This window comes from Poeciliopsis prolifica, unplaced genomic scaffold (genome assembly GCF_027474105.1).
Source record: "Poeciliopsis prolifica strain line A6 unplaced genomic scaffold, Auburn_PproV2 SCAFFOLD006, whole genome shotgun sequence".
NCBI lineage: Eukaryota > Metazoa > Chordata > Actinopteri > Cyprinodontiformes > Poeciliidae > Poeciliopsis > Poeciliopsis prolifica.
Window position 1 is genome coordinate 2,459,169 of NW_026562381.1, and position 17,099 is coordinate 2,476,267.

Here is a 17,099-nt window from a genome sequence, read left to right on the forward strand (position 1 = left end):
TGACTCAATCTATTGAGAAAAAGAATAAAGTCAATTAAAAGTAAGGCAGAAGGAAATACCAAAAGGCATTCTGTCATGAGTTTGTCTCCAGGAGATAAATCCAGCTGACGCCTCCTCTGCTGTGCTGCTGCCGATGTGACTGAGCCGAGGCTCCTTACACAGAGAGCATCGCTCTGATGCGCCAGTGTCGGAGCCGCCGGTGCAGCGCCGCGCTCCTCCTGCTGCTGCTCGCCTCACTTTCCTCATGCCTCCACCGGGACGACGTTGTTTCACCGGGGTCTCCGCCAACGCGTCCAGCTGAGCGGTGCTCGGTGTAGCAAGAGAGCCAGAGAGAGGTAAGATTAATTCTGCTTTATGGATTTCCGCTGGAGATGTTCTTGGTGGAAGCCGAGCAGCAGAGGAGCGTGGTGCTGTCGTGTGTGTGTGTGTTTTTTGTTTTGTTTTATTGAGAGACTGGTCCCAGTTTGAAGCTGTGGGTTTCTAAGAATCAGCCGAGCAACGTGTGATGGATGATGTTTGGTTTTCATGAGGGGCTTCAGCTCCCATCTCTCTCTCTCTGTGGTTCTGCAACACATACATGGAGTTTCCCACTTCTCTTTGGATCAGAACTTGTTTCGTGGGGTTTTTTCTGCATCTCCTGCAGGATAAAAGCCACATTTCAGTGGCTCCCTTTCAAGCCTCAATACTTTATTTGGGTGGAGACTGGCATGCAATGACAGACTGAGGTGTGTTGAGTCGGATTTGAACTCTGCATGTCGACAGTAATTATGGTTACAATTACACGCCGTGCGTCTTAAGCCCCCCGAGAATCCTTTGAGGTCTCCACGTTGCAGCGCAGTGGGATAATTTGGGGAAAATATCTGCAGGGAGGGAAGTAAATCCTGCGTGCTTCAGTGGGTGTAAAATTAGGAACAGCCTATATGCTAATCCGGAATTAAAACACAAGATCTGAACAGGCTTGTGCTGCGTTTGCTCTTCTCCTAATAGTGCCATTAATCTTAATGTTGTAAATTCAGAACTTTATACAGATCCATGATTTGAAACGATGCCTGTAATGTATGCTGTTACATTAATGTTCAGTATGTAAGACGGGGTGTTGGGGACATTGTAGATAGAAATTTCAGGATATGGAGAAAATTTCTGCCAAAAAAGTCAGATTTTGATATTTTCAAGTTTTTCTAAAATATTTCTGAGTTGAACGTCAAAATTTCTGAGATTTTCTAGTACATTTTTGACTTTTCAAACCAAGTAATGTTCTTGATTTTTTTTCTAGACAATTTATGAGATTTGTCTAAAAAATATTTTTTCTAATGTTTTAAAAAAATTTAGCTTAGAATTTTTCTAATAATTTTCTGAGATTAATCTAAAAATTTCAGAGATTTTTTTTAAAACCAGCTTTTATAATTCAAAAATATTTTTTTTTTTCTAGAAAATGTTCAGCTTTTCTGAAATGTTCCTAAAAATTTCAGATTTTTTGGGGCAGAAATGTACTCCTTTTTTACCAGCTATAATGACCCTTTATGGTGTTGTAAATATGAAAACATTGATTTTAGACACACATTCATCTTAATTCTTATTAACCAGATTGCTTTAACCTTTCATTATGATGTATGGATCATGCAGATAAGACTCTTAGACACACATAATTTTAAGATGGCTCAAATGCTAACTCAGCATGATAATATCTTATTTTTGAATGATAAAGTATTAGGAAGGGTCTATTGGTGGCTTAAGTGCAGCCTTAAGCTTGTAGGATTTTGAACTAGAAATGCTTTTCAGGAAACTTAAAAACAATAAAATAGCTTTTTATCTCAAGCCAGAAAGTGTTGCTCAGGCACTTTGTGATCAGCTGCAGCGTATTTTCTTTCTAGAAAGGTAGTCAAGGCTCAACTGACACGTAATTTGTTTATTTATTTGTTTTTATAAGCTCTGGACAGAAGGTTGCTCTTTGTGGGAAGCAATATCACTTTTATCAGCACATCATAAACCTGAGTATGAATATTTCAGGGTATTTAGACAGAAATGTATAAGATGATCCCACTGCTTTTATTTGACTAAAAAAAGCTAACATTATTACAACTATTCCCTCTTTCCTTTCATTGTTAATTAGATTTTCCTGGATAGACTTAAGCAAACAAACATTCAGTTTCATTTTCAAGTAAACACGCTTCTTGTGCAGAAAATTATTCCTTCTTCCTCCTTTTTGAGTGACACAAGTTTGATCACTTTAATTACCTATTCAGTTTGAATTGTTGACACACACACGCCGTTATAGTGTCACAACTGCAGCATTATCTTAATGAAATTTATTTTTACTCCTGACTGTTCTGCTTGTTTTGGCACCAAAGATGTTTTGGCACCTTTTTCACCATCTTTCTGGTACAAAAAAATAACAGACACTCTAAGTGGAGTAACCCTCTTTCAGCCATCTGAGCAGCAGTGCACAGCAACATAAAGGGAAGGAACAGAAATGTGTCACTTCATTTCGTCTGTAGTGTTTAGTAGAAGAGATTTTAAGAATTGTATCGTGGGATTTTTTTTGCAGGTTTTAAAACCAAAAGTTTTACTTTCTCCTCTGGACACATTGAACAGTTTGAAACACATGAAGCAAAACTTTTTAGCTGAAAAAATGAATAAAAAAACAAAACACAAAAACCCATCACTGATCTACGGACAGGATGACAGGATGACAAATTTAGCTGGTTAACAAATTGTTCCAAAAGTTATTGCGATGAACGATTTTATTATCGTTTTTGACACCATTTTCAAGTAATACAATGATAATTGTATAATAATAATGCAAGAAAACTTTCTGAAAACTTTAAATTTTGATGAGCATTAAACAGACATTTTAAATATCCAACATAAATAAACAAAGCAACAAATAAAATTTATCATTAAGTCTCTAAATAAAATTATCCTTCTAAAAAACGAGCTGGCTGAAAACCAAACGATTAGTCTGAACATTTTTGTCATTAAAGAGGGAGAAGAGAAACACAATAAATCATGCAAATGGAAATTATTGACTTTCTTATAATTTATTATTCATTTAATTAATTTATTGTGAGAATAAATGTACAATAAAACCACGAATGCACCAAAGAAATTGATGATTTTCTTCTGGGCAGACGCTAAAAAATGGAATAAAATATTCATCATTCCTGCCATATATAAACCAGCAATGTACTTACATATAAGTTAGATAAATACAAGAAACATGAAGTTTGATGCATAAATGGGGATAATCTTGTGATTCCTTAACTTTATTTAGGGTTAAAAGAATTGAGAATTAGCAGGTCAGACCCAAAAGAAAACCTGAAACCTGTTCACGTTTTCGTTTATTTAAACTGGAGTATTTTGGATCGAGCCTCCATTGTTTCTCCGAGGGCTTCCTGAGGGACAGGAGATGACAGGATCGCCCGTCTCTTGATCTGGAGAGCTGCAACAAAAGCCAGCGCTGGGCAAAGAAGGAAAACCAGCATGATGGGTTTAATAATAGTTAATCATGAGAGACACGCTGTGAAGTCTTCATGAAAAAAGAGACGAGATTTGACAGAAGTGAGGGATTCTCAAGGCTCCAGTCAGCAGTGAAATGTAATTGTAACAGGATGACGAAGATGCTCCATTGTCCTTGCTCCTCTTCCTCTGCATCCCTTCTGGTAATTTTTCCTTTTAAACATTTTTTAAATATTTATTTTCAACACTCCTGCTGCAGGCTGCATGTTTCAGATTAGAGATAACAAAAAGCAGACACCATAATGACAACTTGGTGTCATTTGTTTTTCTTAAAGAGGTTGCTTAGACTGATTTACGTCTTTAATACCTGTTTTATGTTGATTATTTTGCATTTGTAATCATTTTTATTGATTACAGTGGATTAATTTAGCTGTTTATGTTTTCATTTTTGCTATTTTTACCCATGCGAGCTGCTGCTGATCTTTTCTCGTGACCTCCTTCAGTCACTCCGTCTCTCGTGCAACATGCAATGCTCAGGTGTCTCTGACTGTGAATAATCTGCTGTAAATTGCAGTTTCTGCTTCAGAAATGTTAATTTGTAATGTCACCAAAAAGCCGCTGGCAAATTAAAGTAAATCACCGTTGATTTAGGTTTTCCATCTGGGAGTTCTGCTGTGGATATTTCAGCTTTTTTCAAAAGGTTGTTTTCGAGTTTAATTTACAGGAATTTTTGTTCAACTATAAGAACAAGGTCATAAAATTAGCAAAAGAAATATTAAATTACAAGAAAAAATGTGCTTTAATGAGTTGATAGAGTCAGAAAGTCGTTTGCTGAGTCATTTCAAATTCTTGTTAATAATTTTAACCTGATGTGTCAAAATGCCTGTCACTGGTTTTCTGGCACCAGGTTACAGCACAAAGTGCTAATTTCCACCTTCAGTTCTTGGTTGATGTAATTAAGTTTAATTAACAGTTTATGAATTGGTGAAAAGCCAATATAATAATTACATACATGTCTGATAATTAATTATTCAGATAATTAATTTAACAAACTAACAGACAATTCATTAACCAATTTATTTGCCTTCATCAATAATTATTACAAATCTACTAATTTAACAGCTTCTATGTGTTGGGGAGTAACTCGTTACATTTACTCTGTTATTTTCACTAGAGTGGCTTTTTGGAAAAATAATTTGTGATTTTCATGTGCTGTACTTTTTACTTTTACTTGAGTAAAAGTACTTTCTTATGAAGTATATTTTCTGTTAATTGAGTAAAATTGTTTTTTTTTACCCACCTCATGAAAATCAAACATGTTTTATTCAACAACTTACCAGACACGCGCATGGAGTATTTAAAAAGGTTTTTTTTAATTGAAATAAACTGATTTTGATAACTTTCTTTGGTCTGATTTTGTTAGTTTTTGTTACTTGTTTGAATTATTGTAATTTTTCTTCTTCAAATAGCAGAAATTCCCTGTAGCTTTATATTTTGGTCCATCTGATGATGTAATTTTATAAAAAATTAAGTGATTGAAAATTTGATCAGTTACTCAGTACTTGAGTAGACCAAATACTTTTTACTTGAGTACAAAAGCAGTCTTACATTATGTTCACATCCTAAACATGCATTTTTATTTTGTAATTCTGTTTCTATTAAACATAAGGAATCGTCTGTGGGAGTTTTTTTTTTCTTGCTAAATTGAAGACTGCGATCTGAAAATGTCGTTCTTTGTTAAAATCAGCCTGAGGTCTGCAGCAACTCTAGTAGAGCGTTAAGGATTAGCAACCTACCAACTGTTGTCACATTATGCGGTCTGAGCCATGCACTCCTACCTTTATTTATAATAAAACTCTGATTGCGGGTCAGATGGCGTGATTGTGAATAATCAGCCTTGCTGCATGTTTGCTTTCTTAAGAGGAGAAGAAGCTGTGATGAGTTTGTACGCCGTGACCTCGTCAACAAGAGCTGGTGTGATTAAATTAACGGTGACCCCGGTTTATTACTTTGCTCCTTCCTGCAGCAGATCCAGGCTTCTGCGATTTTGTTTTCCACCTTCTTCTTTATGACCAGACTTGAATATATGCATTAACCTTTTCTCGTCTTTAAAGGATAATTTAAGTAAGTGACACTTTTCATGGCCGTCGTCCTCTTTGCATAAGGATAATTAGCGGTTATTTAGTGTACTCCCACTGGAATCTGCACACAGTCAGCAAAGCTGTGGATGTGAAGGCTCATTTTTCTCCCTTCAGAAGAAGCAGTTTGTTGTCATACAGAGTGTGAAAACAGCCTTGACTGAACCAAAAAGCTCAGTAATCCTCCGAGTTGGAATCCCAGGAAACTTCATTTGGTCTTAGTCAGAGTTTTTTGTTGTTTTATCTTGCTCCAGTTTGATATTTTAATTTTTACAAGGCATGCAAAATAAAATAACAAAAGACGTGTTGTGCTTTTGAGAGAGAGGATATTAAAACCCTCAAACTTCTCCTATTTAATGAGGATTTTAGGTTATAGTCCAATATAAAGTTGTTCATTGTTGTGCAAAGGAAATTTTTGTTTAATTTCCCAAAGTTTTTTTCAAAAAAAAAAAATATAAAAAAAAAGTGTTGAGCAAGTAAAGCTGTAGGACTTGGGGAATATCGACCTGATAGAAATCAACGTATTTGCCCATTCTTCTTTACAAATGGGCTCAAGCTCAGAAACTGTCTGCCAGCAACAAATTTCAGGTCTTGCCACAGGTTCTTAGTTGGATTTTAGGTCTGGACTTTGACTGAGCCACTCTAGGATTGTTTTCAAACCTGATAGTCCAGTAGACTTGGTTGAGGACCAAAATTTCACCATGTCAAACCAATTGAAATATTGAAAAAAATATCTGGAACTAATGTCAAAATTTTGAATCTTTTTCTTTCAAATGTTTGACTTTTCAGACTCATTTATTATTGTCTTTCTCTCTATCTACAATGGTCCTAATGTGTCGTGCGAGACCATGTCCGCAATTTATTTGGGATGTTGATTGGAGGAAAAGTGCCACGGTTGGACGGCATAGCCAATACAGCTCGAACCGGCTACAGTCCTCCTGCCAGACCACTAGATGGCGCTGTGATGCCACGATATCATCGAACGTGCATGTTCTTTTAACCGTTAGCTTCCACCTCACTAGCTTCTGTTTGCTAAGAACAAAGTGCTGATGTAACACTTATCAGAAATTGTTCCAACCGAACAGGTTAAGTAGCACAACCAAAGTACACCTATGTGATTCCCATACAAAAAAAATTATATTCCATCAACTAGTCTTGTATAAACGATGTTTTGAGTGAAATAACTGTTCTAATATGTTAGCATTTCGGAACTAGCATGCTAGTAGCGTTTAGTGTTTTGGTTTTTCCTGTTAAAAACCAAAAAGTTTAACTCAACTGAAATAATTGTGATGACTAAAATTGAATTACATTTTAGTAAAAAAAAAAAAAAGCCATATTAAAATGTGCTGTCCTAAGAGCTTTTTCCCAGAATCTGGTAACCGTTACATTCCTGTTAGTTTTAAACGGTTTAGTGTCTGCAGCTTGTCTTCTGCGACATGTTTATGGAGTTTTCTTTCACAGCCAGGCCTCTCTGTGAGGGCTGTGGCGCTGTTGCTTAATTCATGGTGTGAGTTGATTACACCTCTCTTACTCAAAGCTGGAATAAACTGACAGTAACTGCAAGGACTGATGTGAAACCTGGGGTAGGCAGATGCAGCATGTGGAAGCTGAATCTACTGATTCTGAGTTTTTATCAAATGTCAACAGCAGGGCTGATGTGTTACTTGCTCTGAGAAGTGTTTTTCCCTAAAAGAGGATCAGATAAGTGTACCAGTATAAACCAGCACAAGCAGAAAGAGAGATAACTTTAATCCTCCCTATGCTTCCTGGCACAGACGCCTGCTTTGGTTGCTTTAATGTTTATCTGGATTTTTCCATCGTTTTTTCTAAAAGACGTGACTTATATGATACTGTTTGTTTGGCAGCAAAGCCTTACTCTTTTGTCCTTTTATATTGATCTTTACTTTAACAGACACTGCAGAATATGTTGCTATGGAAAGGTAAGAGGACTGGACTAAAAATGAGCCGACTGAACTCTGTTTTTTTGTAAAGCTCTAATCTGCAGACAGATATTATTCCAATCTCTCTTTGAGAGCTATAATATAAGACGACATAACAGCAGATAAAATGTTTCCGTCCAGCCGTCCTGATGTGAACTGGTCATAATTTAAACTGGGCATAAAGGAAACTTAACTTCTCTAAAAGAAAATTTACGGCTTACAAAACATATGTTTTCAATGATTATCACCGTAAAGTAAAAACATTCTTTATATATTCCAGAGAATGTTCATCTTGAGATTTTCAAAAGGATGCCAATATTTGCAGGTCCAGGAAGTATCATAAAAGAGGTTCAAAATGATAAAACAGAGTAACTTTTCTGCATCTGATTCTGCGTTCTTGTTATCTTCTGAACGTTTTGCTCCATGCAATTCGAACCACATTCCAAAAACTCAAATTCTTACCAAGCAGTTTCTGTCTCGTAGTGAAAATATCTTAGTAGACTTTAAGGCAAAATAAACTTACAAATACATTTTGAGCAAGAAATGTAAGTCAATAATTCCGTAATATTTATGAAAAAGTACTCCCTTGGTGGATTATTTCTAGATCTAACAAGATAAGTAAATTAATCTGCCAAAGGAACCAGAACTTTTTAATCCATATTAACAAATTATTGACTCAAAACAAGCGCCAATATCTTGCAGAGAAGTGACTTGTAAGTTAATTTAATCTTATTTCAAGTATGTCAAGATATTTGAACTAGAAACTGGACCAAAACACTTGGTAAGATTTTGTGTTTTTGGAGTTCATACTAAATTACTCTAATGCATGTTAAACTTTACAAGTACATTTTGAAATTTGAAGAAAGTAAAGGAAATGTTTAGCCTGAGTTAATGTCAGACATTGTGGGGAAAAATGGCTGTATGTATTTTTATGTAGGATGTGTGAATTTCCTGTTCCAGCTGTACATGACAAGATAAGAAATGGTGTCATAACAGCTTAAAAGGAATATAAAAAGAAGAAATGCTGTCTGCTGCTTTATACATTACTGTAGTGTGAAAAAGCATCTTTGACTGGTATCTTTCTGTCAAATTTGACTTTAAATCCACAGCTTGTCCCTGAAGTGTTTTTAATGGTCAGCTCCAGCTTAGAATAAAATTCCATCTTTCAGCATCTTTCAGATGAAAAGCTGCATCATCTGTCGTCATGCGCAGCTGAGGATGAATCTCCATCTTCCAGAGCACTCAGAAGTCTTCTCCAGCTGCGACTCTCTAATTGAGGGTAGCGTCTCTCTGAGGGTAGCACGCTTCTTTCTTTTGGCTGCCGCTCAAGAGGTTTTGCATGTTCACGCGGTTTCTTTTCCGTACTGCGTCGAGTAACAGTCGCTTCTGTAAAGCTACAAGTAAGTTTTATTCTCGACTGGATGAACCTCTGAAGTGTCAGTTTGTGTTAATGTGATCCAGCGTCCGCTCTTCACTTGTCATAATTCATTTTCCACACGTGTGAACATCCAACAGTCAAAGCTAAAGGATTTTGACGTACCGATCGGTGCAGTTTGACCTCTCTTTAGCTTCATTAGCAGTTTACGTCTTTAATTATATTCATTCCGGGCATTTTGACTAGTGTGTTTAATGTGGAGGCTATAGATGTAATTTAGGGAATAAATGGGATTGATCGGATTAATTCTGATGACTTGTCAAATAATTTAGTAATCGATTAATCACTTTCTGGAGTATGAAGACTTATAAAACGACCTCAAGTGGGACAGTATTACCTTCACCATTCTAAGTACCAGTTGCTAACCAATTATTAAATCCCCAAGATGATCAACAGATTATCCCTGTACTGTGTTGATGTTATCTTGAATTTAGAAGCATTTTTTTAATCTACAGGTTCATCTGTTGCTTAAGTATTCACTAGAGGAATGTTAGGTCACTGCATTTCAGGAAATAAAATGTTTATTTTCTTATTTAAAACAGGAACTGAATTGTTTATCTATATATTTAGATTTTTTTTCCTAATGTATAAAACAGGTCAGACTAAATGGTATGGCTGAAATCACAATACAAACGTTTGCTGTTAGTCAATATCAATAATTATTGATGAGATTTTTGTTTTAAATATCCGAAATGCTGCCAAACTTGTGTGATGCTTCCTGTTTTATCCATAATTTTTATTTTATTTATCTGCCTCATTTTTAAGCAGTTATGAGGCACTGTGGTGAAACAAACCTTATACTGCTGCTGCGCAAGTTGCTTTACAGGGTGTTGCTAGGTGAGTAAGTTAGTTGAGTCCAGCAAAAATTTAGCAGCTGAGGCCCAAATCACCCAGAATCCTGTGCATTTCAGAATCAGAGTTCAGTGAATATTGTAGCAGATATATTATCTATTGATATTGATCATGTGTCCATTGTGACATACAAGACAATTTAAAACAGGCTTAAATGAAAAATCAGCAGAATCTATTCATTTTTTTACCAAATAATCAATAAAATAATTGATTACTAATATAATTGTTAGCTCCAGCCATAAATGGGATTCAGGTGTCATTTAATCAGTGCGGATAATTTTTCCCGCCTTTATTCTTTTCTTTTCCTACTGTTGGATTCGGGAAATAGAGTTGACTCAGACTGGCAACAGTCATCTCAAACTATTTTACAGGCATAATAGCAAAATTATGGTAATGTGAAATCCATCCGTGTCATAAACAAGGTGATGAACTCATTAGAAGTGACTCCTGATTGACTCGCTCCACGTCTAACCTTCAGGCTGCGAAAGAGGGAGAAAAACAATGCTGGAGACTATTTCATGGCAGTTCTCCAAGCACATATTATAGTGTGAAAATTTCAAGAGAGGTGTTTTATTTTTAATATGAAGAACTCTATATAGCCAAAATGATCTGATTTGGAAAACCTGCTTATATTGTAAGACATTAAACAACTTTTCTCTTTGTTTTTAAAAGGAATTGCATTAAATTTAATAGGATTTAAGCAAGAAATATTTACATGAACATTTTAGCATGAAGCTCCTAAAATAAGAGCTTGAATCGTAGGTTCAGATGATGTGCAGGAAGAATGTAGGACAGTGTGCCAGGTTTTCACCGGAAGCAGCTGGACTGGTGTGTCATCTCAAGAACTAAAGATCACAGAAAGTGTGAGTGGAATAAAAGCCGATGCATTAGGAGACTAATGGTCGCCCAGTCTGATATTAGTAAAGAAACCTCCTGATTGATAGCTGTGCAAGGCCTGACCAGAGGTTTTAAAATACTTTTTCCAGTCGTCAAAGCTGCAGTATGTAACTTATACGTAAAAATGTTTTTTTTTTTTTTTAAATATTTGTTAAAACTATCACTATGTTGTGGTAGTTTGTTTGGAAACAGATAGGTAAAAAGATCAATTTCCTTCAGATTCTCCCTGAGCCAATATTGCAGTCTGAAGAAAAGCAACCAACCAGAGCCAGGAGGCAGGTCTTATCGCTGTCAATCAATCCCATGTCGTCGCTGCTAAATGAGCTAATGTGGGAGGGGGGCAATTTACCTTTACTGGAATCCATTCATCCACCATCATTAGTGGCCATACTAACTAGCTTTAGCATTCAGGCTCTGCTAGCTGCACTGTAGCAGAAAACAAGGAGAGGAGAGGATGAGCAGCGCCACACGGCGGATGATTGACAGCGCTAATACTCTCCTAGAAACTGGTTGTTTCTAGTTAGCTAAATATTTTCTCAGAATATCTCTTAACTTATGATTAGTTCAGTATTTGTATCATAATCAAATGTTTGAGGTGGAAACAGCTCAAACATTTGATCACATTTTAAAGTTTAATAAGGAAAATGGGTAGAAAGTGATACTTTTCTGTGTTTATTTTATGAAATACACTTCATATAGTCTTCCTGTCAGGCATTCATGGCCTCATTCTGTGCAGCCAAACCACTTTATCCTGATGAAATTTGTTGAAAATCTTCATCTTTTTCTGCAAAAGTTTCAAATTTGAAAATAATTTTGAAGAAGCGAGGAAGTCTAAAAGTGTCTCCTTTGACAAAGTCTCAGGAAATGTGACTTCCTCCCCAAATGAATTAGAAAATAGCCTAATGACGGTCTCCGTTGGTGCAACTTGTGTGACTCCTCTTGTTGAATTTTAATTGAGCATCAGGGGAATGCTTCTCCATTCTAAGTGATGAAATACAAATTTGACTTCTCTCCAGACAGTCATGTAGTGTCTCTGTCTTGTTTCGAGAGAGAATATATCAGATTGTGCATGTAAAAGGTTTTGTGTGCAGAAAGCACAGCATGTTTGGGTCGATACGGCTTCAGATCCCAGATCATTTCTCAAAGCTGTGTGTTTTCCATCTACCAGGGTAATGGCAGTCTCTGAGGCTCTATGATTTATCAAATGGAAAAGGTCACAACCGCGAGCTGCAATTAATTCTGTCTGCTTTTATTTGGTGTTGCTCAGGAGTGTGCACCCCATCATTGGCATGTGTCATTACAGCGCCTGTCTTCAGGACAGGAGCGCAGGGAGGAGGGATATTTATTCACCGGTTATATTTAAATATGCACAAACAAACTTTCCCTGACTTGTAAAAATAAGAACTTTACTGATGCATCTGCAGGATTTAATTAGAAAGTAGAAACCAGGTGTTCAAGATTTCAGAAAAATCTGAGGTGAGAATTTGGGTTTAAGGCAAAAACACAAAATCTTACCAAGTATTTTTGGCTTAGTTTCTAGTACAAATACTAGATATTTGAGCTTATTTTAAGATAACAATTCCTTAATATTGATAAAAAATACTTGTTTCATTAGCATATTTTGCTTGTAGCACGGGAAAATATCCTGAAATAATTTGCTAATGAACAAGTAACTTCTCATCAATATTATGCAACATTATGGCTCCTATTTCTTGTTGATATGTTACTTTTCATTTAGTTTTGTCTTATTTCAAGTGCACTAAGACATTTGCACAAAACTCGACCAAAAATACTTGTTAAGATTTTGTGTTTGTGTCTTAAACCCAAATTTTCACCTCCGGTTTTTCTGAAACACGTGATTTCTACTTTCTTATTAAGTCCTACAGATGCATCAGTACTAAGACATTTACCAAAAATATTTAATGTTTATTTTCTGGTAGAAAATTGTCTTTGATAACTCTCTGTAATTTCACCATGTCAGCAAATTTGAACAAGTTACATTTTATGAACCTAAATTGCAAAAATTCAGATTAATACATTTTAACCATTTATGAATGGTTAAAATTAATACATTTCATGAATTTAACCAAATTATTTGGTTACGTTGGTTATTTGGTTGGTTATCCAAATAACCATCCTTATTGATTACTCTTACTGGTTGTTTTTGCAATTTTGCTGTACATATTGCATGTTGTACATCACATATTATAAAACATGAAGAACTAGGAGAAAGATTTGCAGATTTTTATTTGCAAAAAATGACAGAAATCATCTTATTTCCCCCATTTTATTATTATTCTCATTAAATTGAGAATATTATGGCCTGTCAGATTAAATCCTAATCCTTGAGGTTTTAACTTGACCAGACGTGGACAAGCTTAATGAGACTCACTGTATTTGATAAACATTTGCTCTATTCAGGATCGGATTGTTGAGGTTTGCTACTACGACCAACAGTGGCCACACAGGGTCACCCACTAGACGGAAACAATTACACCCGGTGCAACACTTTCATTCTATTGGCTCAGAGGTTGCTAGGCAGCGGTATTTTTCTGTTCCAAACATGAGCAGAAAATGATTCACAAGTGAAAAGAGAGACAAGTTTGTGCTCTCAAATTCCCCCATAGTTTTGGTTTGCCTTGTGTTTTAGTTAAAACAAAGATAGTTTGAACAATCACTCTAAATTTCTGCTTCCTAAATTTTAAACTTTAAGACACAAACAGTGATCATTTGGTTCACTTACTGAACTAAAGAGATTCTAAGAAAGAAAGTAAGATGAGTGAATTAACCTGGCGAACATGAATCTAACAGACTTACTGGCATCTATATAATATTTAGATAAATGTGAATATAAATTAGATTGTCACAGAAAAGTACACCAATAAGTGAAAACAACATAAACCAAGTCGGCTGCGATTTGTGCAACTCCTCTGAATGACACAAAAAGGTGCGATTTTAAGTTTTTTGTATAAAACTCACCAAACAAATGATCTGCTGCCTGTTGTTGAATCGCGCCGCAGGAAATGGAGCAGCTTCTTTTCATTTTACAGTTCAGTCCTCTGATGAGAAACACTCTCTGTCTCAGATTAGGCACCTTGCCTCAGGGAAGGTTTATTTTTGTCATATTTGTGCCTTAAAAATATTCCGCGCTCCATAAAACTGCGGCGTTTCTTTTATTCTCCCCACAACTAATGCTGAAATCATTTTTCTTAATCTGAATCATCTTGAGTCTTCAGTTTTTTCCAGAAGCAAACAGCTTTAGTTCCTATGGTAACCGCAGTGTTAAGAGATCAAACTTATTGCTATGCAGACCAATTAAACGTTGTAATCCTTCAGAAAATAATGGTGGAAAATTCAGCACTCGGCTGCAGGTTGCAGGACTTTCCCGCAGAAATACGGAAAAGGATTCAGATGTTTGATTCTTTTGCCGCTTTGACCTTTTGGATTCGCTCCACTCATGCTGACCTTTCAATAAACGCAGCTGCAAGCTTCTCCTCCTCAACCCTGATGTTTCCACAGATGCATTCACGCAAAAATCACCAAATAAGCACCAGCTATATTCAGCGATAGTGTCAGTGAGATCAGCTGCTGAATGCTGCTGAAAAGCTCTGCGTATTCTCCGCCGTCAGCCTGACGGAGAGTCGGGATGAAGGCTTTGTGCTCGACGCCTCAGCAGCTGGATGTATAGTAATGCTGATGGATCCTGCTCTTTATTTTTAGAGTCAATCTCCTGTTGGTGCTCAGTCTCAGAGAGGAGGCTGTGAGTCATGGGGGAAAAAAGAGAAGAAAAATGATGAATGCTAACTGCTAAACCCCCGTGGTGCGGTGGGAACCTTGCATCTCCTGTCTGTATTGTTAGGTGAGGCACAGCGATTTGTTTTTCTAACCAGATACAGAAGTTTTCTCACTGGAAAATCTCGGGGAGTTTTCTCGAAATGAGGACTGAATAGTTTGGTTTTCTTCGTCGAAGTGAAATATTGACCAAACACTTGATGCGCCCACTCAGTCATCAAACCGAGCTGTCCCACACATTTTCTGCTATTTAACCATCTGATGGAGACATGAATTATTACTGATGGATGCATTTCAGGAGATACTCTCCATTACCAGCTGTAAAATTGTAAGATATCTCTCACAATGAACTCATAGCAGCTCTATTTATTCAAGTACTTTACTCACGTTTCTATTGCAAATATCTTAGTACTCTTGAAATGAGAGAAAATTAACTTGTACGTAATTTTTCAGCACAATTTCAGCTTAAGTAAATAATTCCTTTATTAATTCCACAGGCAGGTATATTTACTTAAAACAAAAGGTTATTTCCATGTTACAAGAGTAATTATTTACCAAGAGAAGGAAATATTAATGAGATATTTACTTAGAACAAGCTGCTATTCTGTTCTGCCTATTTTTAGTTGTTTTCGGGCGTCTTGTCACTTTAAATGCTGCTTCTGGCCACAACCTCAACGCAACATTGACGCTCGCGCGTGAACATGGCTGCAAACAGATTCACAGTCACCCAACCTTACATCTTTAAAAAGCAGAAGTGGAGCCTCCCGCACAACGAACAAGGTCTCAGCAAATGGTTTCTGGATGGTAAGTGAACAACGAAACACCTCCAGTAGTTACTGTACAGCACGCAGCAGTGAAATCAACTGACCGAAATGTGCTGGTGAAAAAGTACTGCTTGGGTTGCTAGGTAACGAGGCTGGGCTTCACTGGCGTTGCTAGGTGACGGGCAGTTACTTCTGATTGGTTACATCCCAGAAGGTTTGAAACCGCGAATTTTACAGACACAAAAATCGTTAATGTATTTCCAGAAAATGGCAGTTCAGCAACTCGAATAGAAGTAAAAATAAAATGGCAAAATATAAATTATAATTTGACACACACAAAAAATAACTTACTGCCAAAAACCGGCTTGGTGTTTTTTTTTTTTTTTTTTAAGCATTTGGGGTATTTTCAGAAACTCGATACCCAAATTTAAGTTGACAAAAATGTAAATTTTGCGTAACACTTCAAAACGCCAAATCTTGCCAAAGAATTTTACTCTTGTTTCTATTACAAATATCTCATCACACTTCAAATAAGACGATAAAACTAACTTACAACTGACTTTTCAGCAAAACATAGGAAATTGGTTGAAGTCAGTAATTCCTTAAAATTGTTCTGGTTCCATTGGGATTAATTTACCAAAATATTTTTTCCATGTCGCAAATTAATTTGTCTGAACCTTTTCATTAATATTCAGGAATTATTGACTTGAGACAAGTTATTATATCTGTCTGATACTTTTCAATTAGTTTTGTCTTAATTCAAATTTACTAAGATATTTGAATTAGAAACTATAAAGAGATCTTGGTAAGATTTAAGTTTTGCAATAATACATCCCCTATAATTATAATAAAAATGTCTTCTGCATGGTTTTCCTCTAGTTTCTACATGAGAAGAGAGTAGTCAGTTCAAAGAGCTGTACGTTTTTTGGCATCTTTGCAGTTATCTGGAAGTTTGTTCCAGATTATAGAAGCACAAAAACTGAACTCTCTTGTTTGGTTCTGGTTCTGGGGAACCAAAACCCTCCACCGACTGCATGATTGAATCTGTTAAATGAGAATTTCCTCTTTGTTTTGATTCTTTGGAGTGAATTTAAAGCGTTAGAGCTGAAATAGCAACATGAGGATGTTATTGTCTCTTTTCTGAAGGCTCACTGCGCCTCGCTTCGCTTTGAATAGATTTGGTCTTGAAGTCAATTAAAATGTGATCACTTTCACGGAGCTTTTCCATCAATCCAGCAAACATCATTTGTGCAGCTCTTTTCATGCAGACAGGTGTAACACAGAGAGCTTCATGGAGGTTAATGGTTTTGGGTTTTATAACTTGATTGTGTTGTTTCTGTGCTGAATCACCAGCAGATACTTTAAAAAATGTTCAAACTGGGATATGACTCAGAGGAAGAAAGGTTTCCATCCCACAGACGGATAGCTGGTAAAACCCTTTAGTGTTGCACAACTAACAGTCGGAGAGCTTCTGTAAGTCATGAAACTTGCAGAATATGATGAATCCCAGTTGCACCCACTGAGGGGGATTCGTCTGCTCTTAAATCAATATGGATTTGAGATCCTGCTTTAATTGTGGCGAAATGCGTTCTGTTTCTGTTTTGTTGTCAGTGATGAAGCCTCCTTGAATTTGCCACCTATTTGATTCTGTCCCTGCCAACAATGGCTAAAGCTTATGGCTATTGATCGGCATGTCAAAAATCTCCTCCACTCATTGATTGCCTATTCACACTTTATCTTGTTTATATTCACTTTGCTGGGATTGGGTGAAAGGCGGCGTGAACCCTGGACAGCTCAGCCGTCCGTCACTCGTCTGCAGCGCAGA